This window comes from Mixophyes fleayi, chromosome 6 (assembly GCF_038048845.1).
Source record: "Mixophyes fleayi isolate aMixFle1 chromosome 6, aMixFle1.hap1, whole genome shotgun sequence".
NCBI lineage: Eukaryota > Metazoa > Chordata > Amphibia > Anura > Limnodynastidae > Mixophyes > Mixophyes fleayi.
Genome location: NC_134407.1, coordinates 209,700,938 through 209,710,420, shown reverse-complemented (window position 1 = coordinate 209,710,420; position 9,483 = coordinate 209,700,938).

The following is a 9,483-nucleotide window of genomic DNA, read 5'->3' as shown; positions in this document are numbered from 1 at the left end:
TATTGGTGTGGACAATCCTTTTTTTTTGCTTCACTACTGTGTTCTTATTTTGTGTTGTTACTTTGTATTATGCCACACATTATGCCATACAAAATTGAAGTAACAAGTCTAAAAACAAGAAAACATTTGGACTGTTCAAAGAGGTTGCAGTCTCAATAGGTAATAATAGATGAGAAATGGAATAACGCCTGAAGTTTGGTACACAAGTGGTCTTAGTTTAAGTTGGTCCCGTTAGAAGTGCCACAAGCATAAGTAGAGATTGTACTCTTGCTACTCATTTAAGAGGTAAGGCTTCAAATGTGAATTAGAAGAGGGATGGTTTTAAATGTCATAGTAGCGGTATAGTGTTCCAGAGGCTAGGGAGAAAACCTTATAACATGAGTTGACAGTGGTAGAGAATGGTGTAGAAAGGAGACGGCTTTAAGAGGAATGAAGAATCAGACCAGCAATGCCCATGACAGGACCTGTGACGAAAGCACATACTGGTAGTGGACAATAGGAATGGATTTGCCAATATAAAGTCATTTAGTAGGGTGTTGGGTCATCACATATGGCCTGTATGCACCATAGCATTGAGCCTACACAAGTCTGGAATTATGCAGAAGGAATGCAGACATTCTTCTGGATTTATGCAGAAGGGATGTAGCTACATTCTTCCTCAAGAAAGTCACTCTTCTGACACCTGGACCATGGTTGTGGAAAATGCTGTCTCAGGCTTCCTTACAGAATATCCTGTAAATGCTCAGTTGGTTTCAGAGTTGTTGACTGAGAAGACAATGACATACAGATAACATCCATATTATGCTCCTCAAACCATTGAGCGACTCGCATGTTCTGTGGATGGGGGTGTTGTCACCTGGGAAAATAGCAGTCTCAACGTAAAGTAGTGATTGATCACCCAGGAAAATGTGCCCCACAATATTACAAAATCACCAGAACTATTCATGATTCATGTGACCATATTATTTTTCACTGCTTGGTTATTCATTGCTTGTGTTTTTTGCACCATTGAACCTGCAAACATGTATCGCCAGGTGTTATGAGTGGTTTATGCACTGCAATTCAACTATGATATCCTGCTCTGTGGAGTTCTTGTCAGACTGTTTTTGATTAAACTAACTGTTTGCACCACAGGTTGAAGGTTGACATTTAATGTTGAATGGTCCGCAGTTGTCCACCTATTTTGCCTTGCATTTACAATTAACGCATGGATACCACCAGTCTGGCATATGCACCAATATTCCAACCACTGTTCCCCATGCTGATGTTTTTCTTTTGGAGCTCCAAACTAACATGACCTTAGATACTGTTGCTCACAAAGTGTTACCATGTTGAGCTGTCCTGGTTCCTGAAGCTCCTTCCAAATGTGCCCAAGTAATTGCGCCTCTTTCAGCCATGCTGGTCATAATTAAAGGCAGCAAGGGCAGATCAATATTTATTTTTTTTCAGCAATATTATTTATTGTGTGGTCAACAAAGTGCAACACAGTTAACAAACTAATCAGTCAGTGAAACAGCAGAAATATCTTTGAGATATACAGCACATCTTGTCACCAAATTTTTATATTCGAGTAGTTATGGGAGGGGGGGTTACAGGGTCTGGACCAGTAGCGGAGAGGGGACATGTCGAGGAACTAGCACTTGTATATGGGAAGAATGTCATCCAAGAGGACTCTATAGAAAACTCCTGCAAAGGGTAGCCTCACACTAAAGAGAGTGGCCAAAGGTTTCCATATTTTTACAGCAAGAATTGGATGAGCTATTGATGATACTGCTCATGTATCTATCATCTATTTTATACGTGCACCAGAGCCTGTTAAGTGCTGCTTGGCAAGTGGGAGCCAAAGGGGACTTCCAGTGGTTGTCTAGTATTTCTATATATGACATTGACCATGTTGCGGTATTATTCGCTAAAGTAACACAAGAGCTACTCTATTGTGGAGGTCCTTATTTCAATATGGATGGTGTCCATCATTTAACCAGGTGTTTTGCTTTTTTTATTTTATTTCTTCTCTACCTGTAGAAACCCATGTATAAGAGAATTAACAAGGGGGAGTAAAAGGTAATTTGCTGTGTGATAAATTGTGTTTACAGCAATCTTTTAGTAATAAATTTATCTCATATTACAGATTTCAAATTATTTTTTCCTCTCTGGTTAAGATTATTTGTGTCATTCCTTATGGTTATCTAGTTCCTGGGGTAGTTGTATTTAACTCGGGATTCGTCAAATCGTAGATTTACTGCAATATTGACAGACATATTTAAAACAGAAATTTTATTAAAGTCACAACTCTCCAGGTTTAGTGACTGGCCTTTGAGACTAAAGCTCAGAGTGACAGGCCAAAGTGTAGTAAAGTGACAGGCTATTGAGACTAAAGCTAGCCCTAGATATACAGATTTGAACATCCAGACTGTCACGAACACGCTCCCAGCTGCTGTGACTTTGGGGTGTTTGCTGTATGAGGTCACACACAATTTCAGCCCGCAGTCTCTCTCACCTATTACACAGGTTCTAGACCTACGGAATCGCCCCCAAACACAGCGATCTCACACCCCCCAGACACTTCAAGGTTCAGCCACCACCTATTGGGCACGGGCAATAGGACCCCAATATACTGTCCCCCACTGGCACACAGGCTTCTAGTTATCCACAAACTAACAAGACCCACACCAGCACACACAGGGTTAACTCTTCACACCTCCAGACTGTTACACAAATGTAAATACAAGCACCCCCAGCTTGTTAATCAAATGTATCCACAAATCACACTGGCATTCCAAGGGTTACCCTGGTCGAGCAATCTCTCTTCTAAAAGGCTAATGGATTCTTTAGAGTATCAAGGACGCAACTTATTAAATTATAGATTTAATATACAAAAAGTACACGGCATACAGATAACAAAAATAATGAATAACAATTAATAAATTTGACATAACAAGCAAAAACAGTTTAAAATAAAAAGGATTACATTCAGATTTGCACTTACATGAATTGCATTCTGGCCAAGGGGAATTTGGCTAGGAAGATGGACAGCTTATCAATGTAACTTGATTTCCCCAAAAGTCTGACAGTTTTTTCCTTCAGAACACAGGTTTTTAAGCAAACTCAAATGGGACGGCATTCACAGGGGCAGTGTGAATGCTAATGTGGGGGCGGAAACGTCCCCTGGGTGTCCCTATACTTTGCTCACAAATATTCCCAGAGTTTTGACCTGTTTGTAATTCTTCACAGATATATCTCAGAGAAATAACACCCCCCTCAATAAACCGGTCATATTCTCCCGCACATTTAAATACCAAACATAATGGAATTACAACAATATCCAATCTCATCTTGAAATACATGTGCCTATGGCTGTTCCCTGTGTAGTTGGTATCTATGTTTCAAGACCCTTGTGTGGTTTTTGCCCCTCAGTACGGAGTGGCCTCCAGATTTCCCAAAATGTGAACGATGTAGACATTTTCCTTTGAAACCCATATTTCCATATATCTTTATAGGCAGTCTTCAAACGCTTTGTCTACAAGGATCTCACCTAGGCATATGGTTCTCCAATTTACACCCAGGAGTTAGTTTCTGTTTACACTACCTATTGAAAGGAAGTCAATTAGCTAGGGAAATACATGATCAAATACAATGGATGTCTGTGATCTGCATATCTTAAGCTGGTCTCTGCACAAAGGGTTTGCCTAACTCAATTACCTCCTCCTGAGCTCATTTGGTCACACATTTATCTGAGTTGAACATCAGGTTAATTTAGGTATTCATGCAAAGATTTATTTGGGTCCTGACATCCAATATTCTATTTCAGTATATCAGATTTATGTTCTCATCCTGACACAGACTATTTTGTTTTGTTTTTTAAATCAAATTACTTGCTTATTGTTTGTGGGTAACAGAAGACCAGTAACAATCAAATACAAGCTACAAATATCGTTATGAAATTATAAGAACAGTAAAGTTTAAAATTGTGAATTTTAACAAATAATCTACTACTAACAAGATAGAGTAAACCGCTGCACTAAGGGGAATGGAAATGCAGGGTTAGCTAAGGCAGTAATGTGTCTGGTGTGTGCAAAATAGGCAGCATAAGTAGTGCGAGTAAAATATTTAATTTTATTTACCACGTCGTTATTTGTTGCACACAGTTGTTCAGAACAGTATTCATACAAACAGTAGCTATACTGGTGCAGTTTAAGACAATCTGTAAGATATAATCTCTACATTCTCCTCCCCTGACAGGATTGTGTAAAGCACATATCACACATCCAGATACATATGTGTCATTCACCGGACTGTTAGTTTCTCTGGCTCAAGACCTAGGCCTCTCACCGCCTTGCTGGCGCCTGTCTTGCGCCACGGCCGCCCGCCATCTTGACCAGGGGTCTGTGCATGTGCAGACCTACAGACTGTTAAAACCTTGTTCCTCTCCTCATTGGATGATTAATTACTTCTCACTATTTAAGACATCTGCTGCCCTACTACCTTTGCCTGCTCTTGGTCCTCATTCTGCTGAGGTAGCTAAGGAGTTCCATGTTCCTGTCTGTGGTACCTGTTTGCTGTGGACGCTACCTCGTATCTTACCTGCACCTGGACAAGTTTCTACTCCACGCCAGTGGTAATACTTGTCAGCCGCAGACCGCTCCACGCTACCTCGTATCTTATCTGCACCTTGACAAGTTTCTACTCGACGCCAGTGGTAATACCTGTCAGCCGCAGACCGCTCCACACTACCTTGTATCTTACCTGCACCTGGACAAGTCTCTACTCCATGCCAGTGGTAATACCTGTCAGACGCAGACAGCTCCACGCTACCTTGTATCTTACCTGCACCTAGACAAGTCTCTTCTCCACGCCAGTGGTAATACCTGTCAGCCGCAGACCGCTCCACACTACCTCGTATCTTACCTGCACCTGGACAAGTCTCTACTCCATGCCAGTGGTAATACCTGTCAGACGCAGACAGCTCCACGCTACCTCGTATCTTACCTGCACAAGTCTCTACTCCACGCCAGTGGTAATACCTGTCAGCCGCAGACCGCTCTACGCTTCCTCGTATCTTGCCTGCACCTGGACAAGTCTCTTCTCCACGCCAGTGGTAATACCTGTCAGCCGCAGACCGCTCCACGCTACCTTGTATCTTACCTGCACCTGGACAAGTCTCTACTCCAAGCCAGTGGTAATACCTGTCAGCCGCAGACCGCTCCACGCTTCCTCGTATCTTGCCTGCACCTGGACAAGTCTCTTTTCCACGCCAGTGTGTCATACCTGTCAGCCGCAGACCGTTCCATGCTACCTCGTATCTTACCTGCACCTGGACAAGTCTCTTCTCCATGCCAGTGGTAATACCTGTCAACCGCAGACCGTTCCATGCTACCTTGTAATTTACCTGTCCCTGGACAATTCTCTACTCCACGCCAGTGATAATACCTATCAGTCGCAGACCACTCCTCGCTAACTTGTATCTTATCTGCTCCTGCACAAGTCTCTGCTCCACGCCAGTGGTAATATCTGTCAGCCGCAGACTGCTCCACGCTACCTTGTATGTTATCTATTACCGGGACTAATTTTCTACTTTGCATCTGTAGTTATGGCTGCTAGTCGCTGACTTCTCTACTACTCTATATTATTGGCTAATCGTATAGACTTTCCTTCAGTTGTGAAGCATCCGTCTGTTACAAGTTTACCTGCATGCTAGGCACTTCGGAACTTCTCATTCCCAGTTACTACTGGCCATCATTCTCGCTGTGTCATTACTATTCCTACTACTCAGAGACTATATATCTTCTGGCATTCCTCCTCCTATCCAGCTCAAGGAGATCCTTGTTCTCATTGTGTATAGCTGTATCCGCATATTTACCATACTCCCCAGAGGGCCGTGACCTGCACAGTGGAAGCCGCTAAAACCCATACTTCCTTGTGGGAGTTCCTGGAGAAGACCAGCCACTGTGTTAGACTCCGCGCCTCTGGTAAATTCTGGGTCAAAACTCCTAGTGCCCGTGACAATATGCTTGTGCAAGTTGTGCAAATCCAGGAGTCACCAGTTTCTTTCCAGAACCTTTAACATGGTGTCCTTGGACACATGGACCTTTCCATGTATGGCTTGTGTCATAACTGGGTACAGTGCTTTTGGCAAACAATAGCTATCCTGCAACCGCCATTCATTTCCTTGTTCCTCTGCCGCCCAGTCTTTTCCAGGCCTGTTTTACAACATTTGGAGCTTGTTCTTGAAATGTTATCTAAGTCTGGGATTGGGGTTAGGGCGACAACATTTATGTTCACAGTGTTCAGTGACATTACAGCAGCTTGTTTTGCAGCGACATCTGCTAGGGCATTACCTTTGGCTTCTGAGGTCTGCTCTCAATTGTGTGCCTGTACCTTTATCACTGCTAGTTGCTTAAACAGTTGGAGAGCAGCAAACAGTGACCTAATGAGTTCTGCACACCCTGTGTATGGTGTGCCATCATCATAATATCGAGAAACATCTACAAACAGTTTTAAATCAGCATTTAGTAAAGGGATTTCAGATATGTCAGGTATAGCAGCATTTTCTAATCACATTATTTCAATGCAATCATGCACTGGAGAAAAAGAAAAAGTTTGTGTATTTTCTGTGTCTCGCTGCTGCTGCTGCTGCAGTTGACTATTACTTTCACTATGTGTCTGATCAATATCTGCTTCTGTGTCAGTATGCACCCCTTCTTTTATTATTATTATTTATTTATAAGGCGCCACAGATTCCGGAGCGCCGGATACAGAAGCAAGTAACAAATGGATGAGGTAATACATGTTAGTAGCACAAACGAGTGTGTGCAAGGCTATGGGGACTCACACGGAGTGCAGCAAAAGACGTGACAGGACGTACGATGGACAGGAGACAGACGTGGGACAATAGGTAGAGAGGACCCTGCCTTCGAGAGCTTACATTATAAAGGGAGGGTGTTGAGAGACAATAGGACCAGCTGGCAAAAAAAATTTAGATGGCAGATGAGGAACAGGAGGTGATGGATAGAATGGTTAAGAGGTGGTAGGATAGAAGAGCTTGAACAGATGAGTTTGGAATGAGCATTTGAAGGACTGAAGGTTGGGGGAGAGTAGAGTGAGACAGGGTAGGGAGTTCCAAAGATTAGGGGATGTCGTGGAGACGAGCATGGGAGGAGGTAATGAGAGGTGACTTGAGGCGGAGGTCAGAGCGGAGTAGCCGGGTAGGTATGTACCTCGGGTCAAGGTCAGAGATGTAAGGGGGAAAAGTGTTGGTAAGGGCTTTGTAATTGAGGGTAAGGAGCTTGAACTGAATTCTGAAACGGATAGGGAGCCAATGAAGGGATTTACGCATAGGAGAAGTAGAAGAGGTGCGGTGGGAGAGGAAGATGAGCCTAGCCGCAGCATTCTGTATGGATTGAAGATCAGAAGTGTGAGAGCTAGGAAGACCAGTGAGAATGAGGTTGCAATAGTCGAGATGAGAAATGATGAGTGAATGGACCAGGATTTTGGTTGCTTCCTGAGAGAGGAAGTGGCAGGATTTGGTGAGGGACTGGATATGAGGGGTAAAGCTGAGGGCTGAGTCAAGGGTGACTCCAAGGCAGCAGGCTTGGGTGACAGGTGAAAGAGTGATGCTTTCAAACAAGAGTGAGATATTGGGAGGGATAGCAACATTGGCAGGAAGAAAGATGATGAGCTCAGATTTGGAGATGTTGAGGTTCAGAAATCGCTGTGACATGCAGGTAGTTACAGCAGAGAGACAGCTGGATACCTGGGTTAGGACAGGGGGAGAGAGGTCAGGGGAGGAAAGATAGATTTGCTTGTCATCAGCATATAGGTGGTATTGGAGGCCAAATGATTGAATGAGTTCACCAAGAGAGGTGGTGTAGAGACAGAAGAGCAGAGGGCCAAGAACAGAGCCTTATGGGACTCCAATAGAAAGGGGAAGATGGGGGGAAGAGTCAGAAGTAGACACACTAAAAGAGTGGCCAGAGAGGTAGGAGGCAAACCAGGAGAGAGCTGTTTCACGAAGACCTAGGGAATGAAGGGTGGTGAAAAGAAGAGAATGATCGACGGTGTCAAAAGCAGCAGAGAGGTTGAGGAGTACGAGAAGGGAGAAATGACCATTGGACTTAGCTGAGAGTAAGTCATTTGTTACTTTAGTGAGGGCAGTTTCAGTTGAGTGAAGGGGAAGGAAACCAGACTGGAGAGGGTCAAAGAGAGAGTGGGAAGAGAGAAAGTGGGTCAGACGATTGAAAAAAAGTTGTTTGAGAATTTTAGAAGCAAAGGGAAGCAGAGATATGGGATTGGAGAGAGAGAGGATGGGTCGAGGAAAGGTTTCTTGAGAATTGGAGAGACGAGAGCATGCTTGAAAGAGGTGAGCAAGGTGACAACAGGCATTGAAAGAGAGGGAGCGGAGGAACTTGGAGGGGACAGGATCGAGAGGACAGGTTGTAGAAGAAGAGGAGGAGAGAAGAGAGAGAATCTCAGGCACAGTAACAGGTAGGTAGGAACCAAGAATGGCAGAGTGATAGGGAGGAAAGATGGGGGAGGCACATCTGCCGAAAAGAGAAATCATAGTGTATAGAGTCAATTTTGTCTTTAATGTAGGTGGCAAAGTCAAGAGCGGTGAGGGACGAGGGGGGGGGGGAGGTTACAGTAGAGAATTATCGGTAACAAAGAGGCGTTGGGGTATATTGGACAGGGAGGAGATGAGGGATGTGAAATAGGTTTGTTTGGTAAGAGAGAGAGCAGAATAGGAGAAGGAAAGGATGAATTTATACTGGGTGAAGTCAGCAATGGAGCGGGATTTCTTCCTTTGGCGTTTAGAGGAGCAGGAGCACTTTTGGAGGAGACGAGTAAGAGGGCAGTGCCAGAGTTGGGGTTTACATTGGCGGGGACGAAGGAGGGTGGCTGGGGCTGCAGTATCAATGGCAACAGAGAGTGTGGTGTTGTAAAGATAGACAGTAGCATTGGGACTCAATAGGGAAGAAATGGGAGCAAGTAAGAGTTCGAGAGAGGAGGCAAAAATGATGGGGTCAATTGATGGGACGCAGCGTGCAAGCGACTTTGGGTGGGAAAGGTAGGGCAAGGGGTAAAAAATGGTAAAGGAAAGGAGATTGTGGTCAGAGAGGGGAAAGACAGAATTGGGGAAGTTGGAGATGTCACAGAGATAGGAGAACACTAGGCCCAGGGAGTGACCATCACTGTGGGTGGCAGAAGTTGTCCATTGGGAGAGGCCATGGGAGGAAGTGAGAGTGAGGAATTAGAGGTAGCAGTAGTAATAGGAGAGTCTGTAGAGATGTTAAAATCCCCAATGATAATAGTGAGAAGATCAGAAGAGAGGAAATGGGAAAGCCAGGTGGCAAAGTTATCAAGAAATTGAAAGGATGGCCAGGGGGATGATAGATGAACGCAACACAAAGGTGGAGAGGGGAGAAGAGGGGGATGGAGTGAACTTAAAAGGAGAAGGAGAGGGATGGTTCAGGGGGAATAACACTAAAA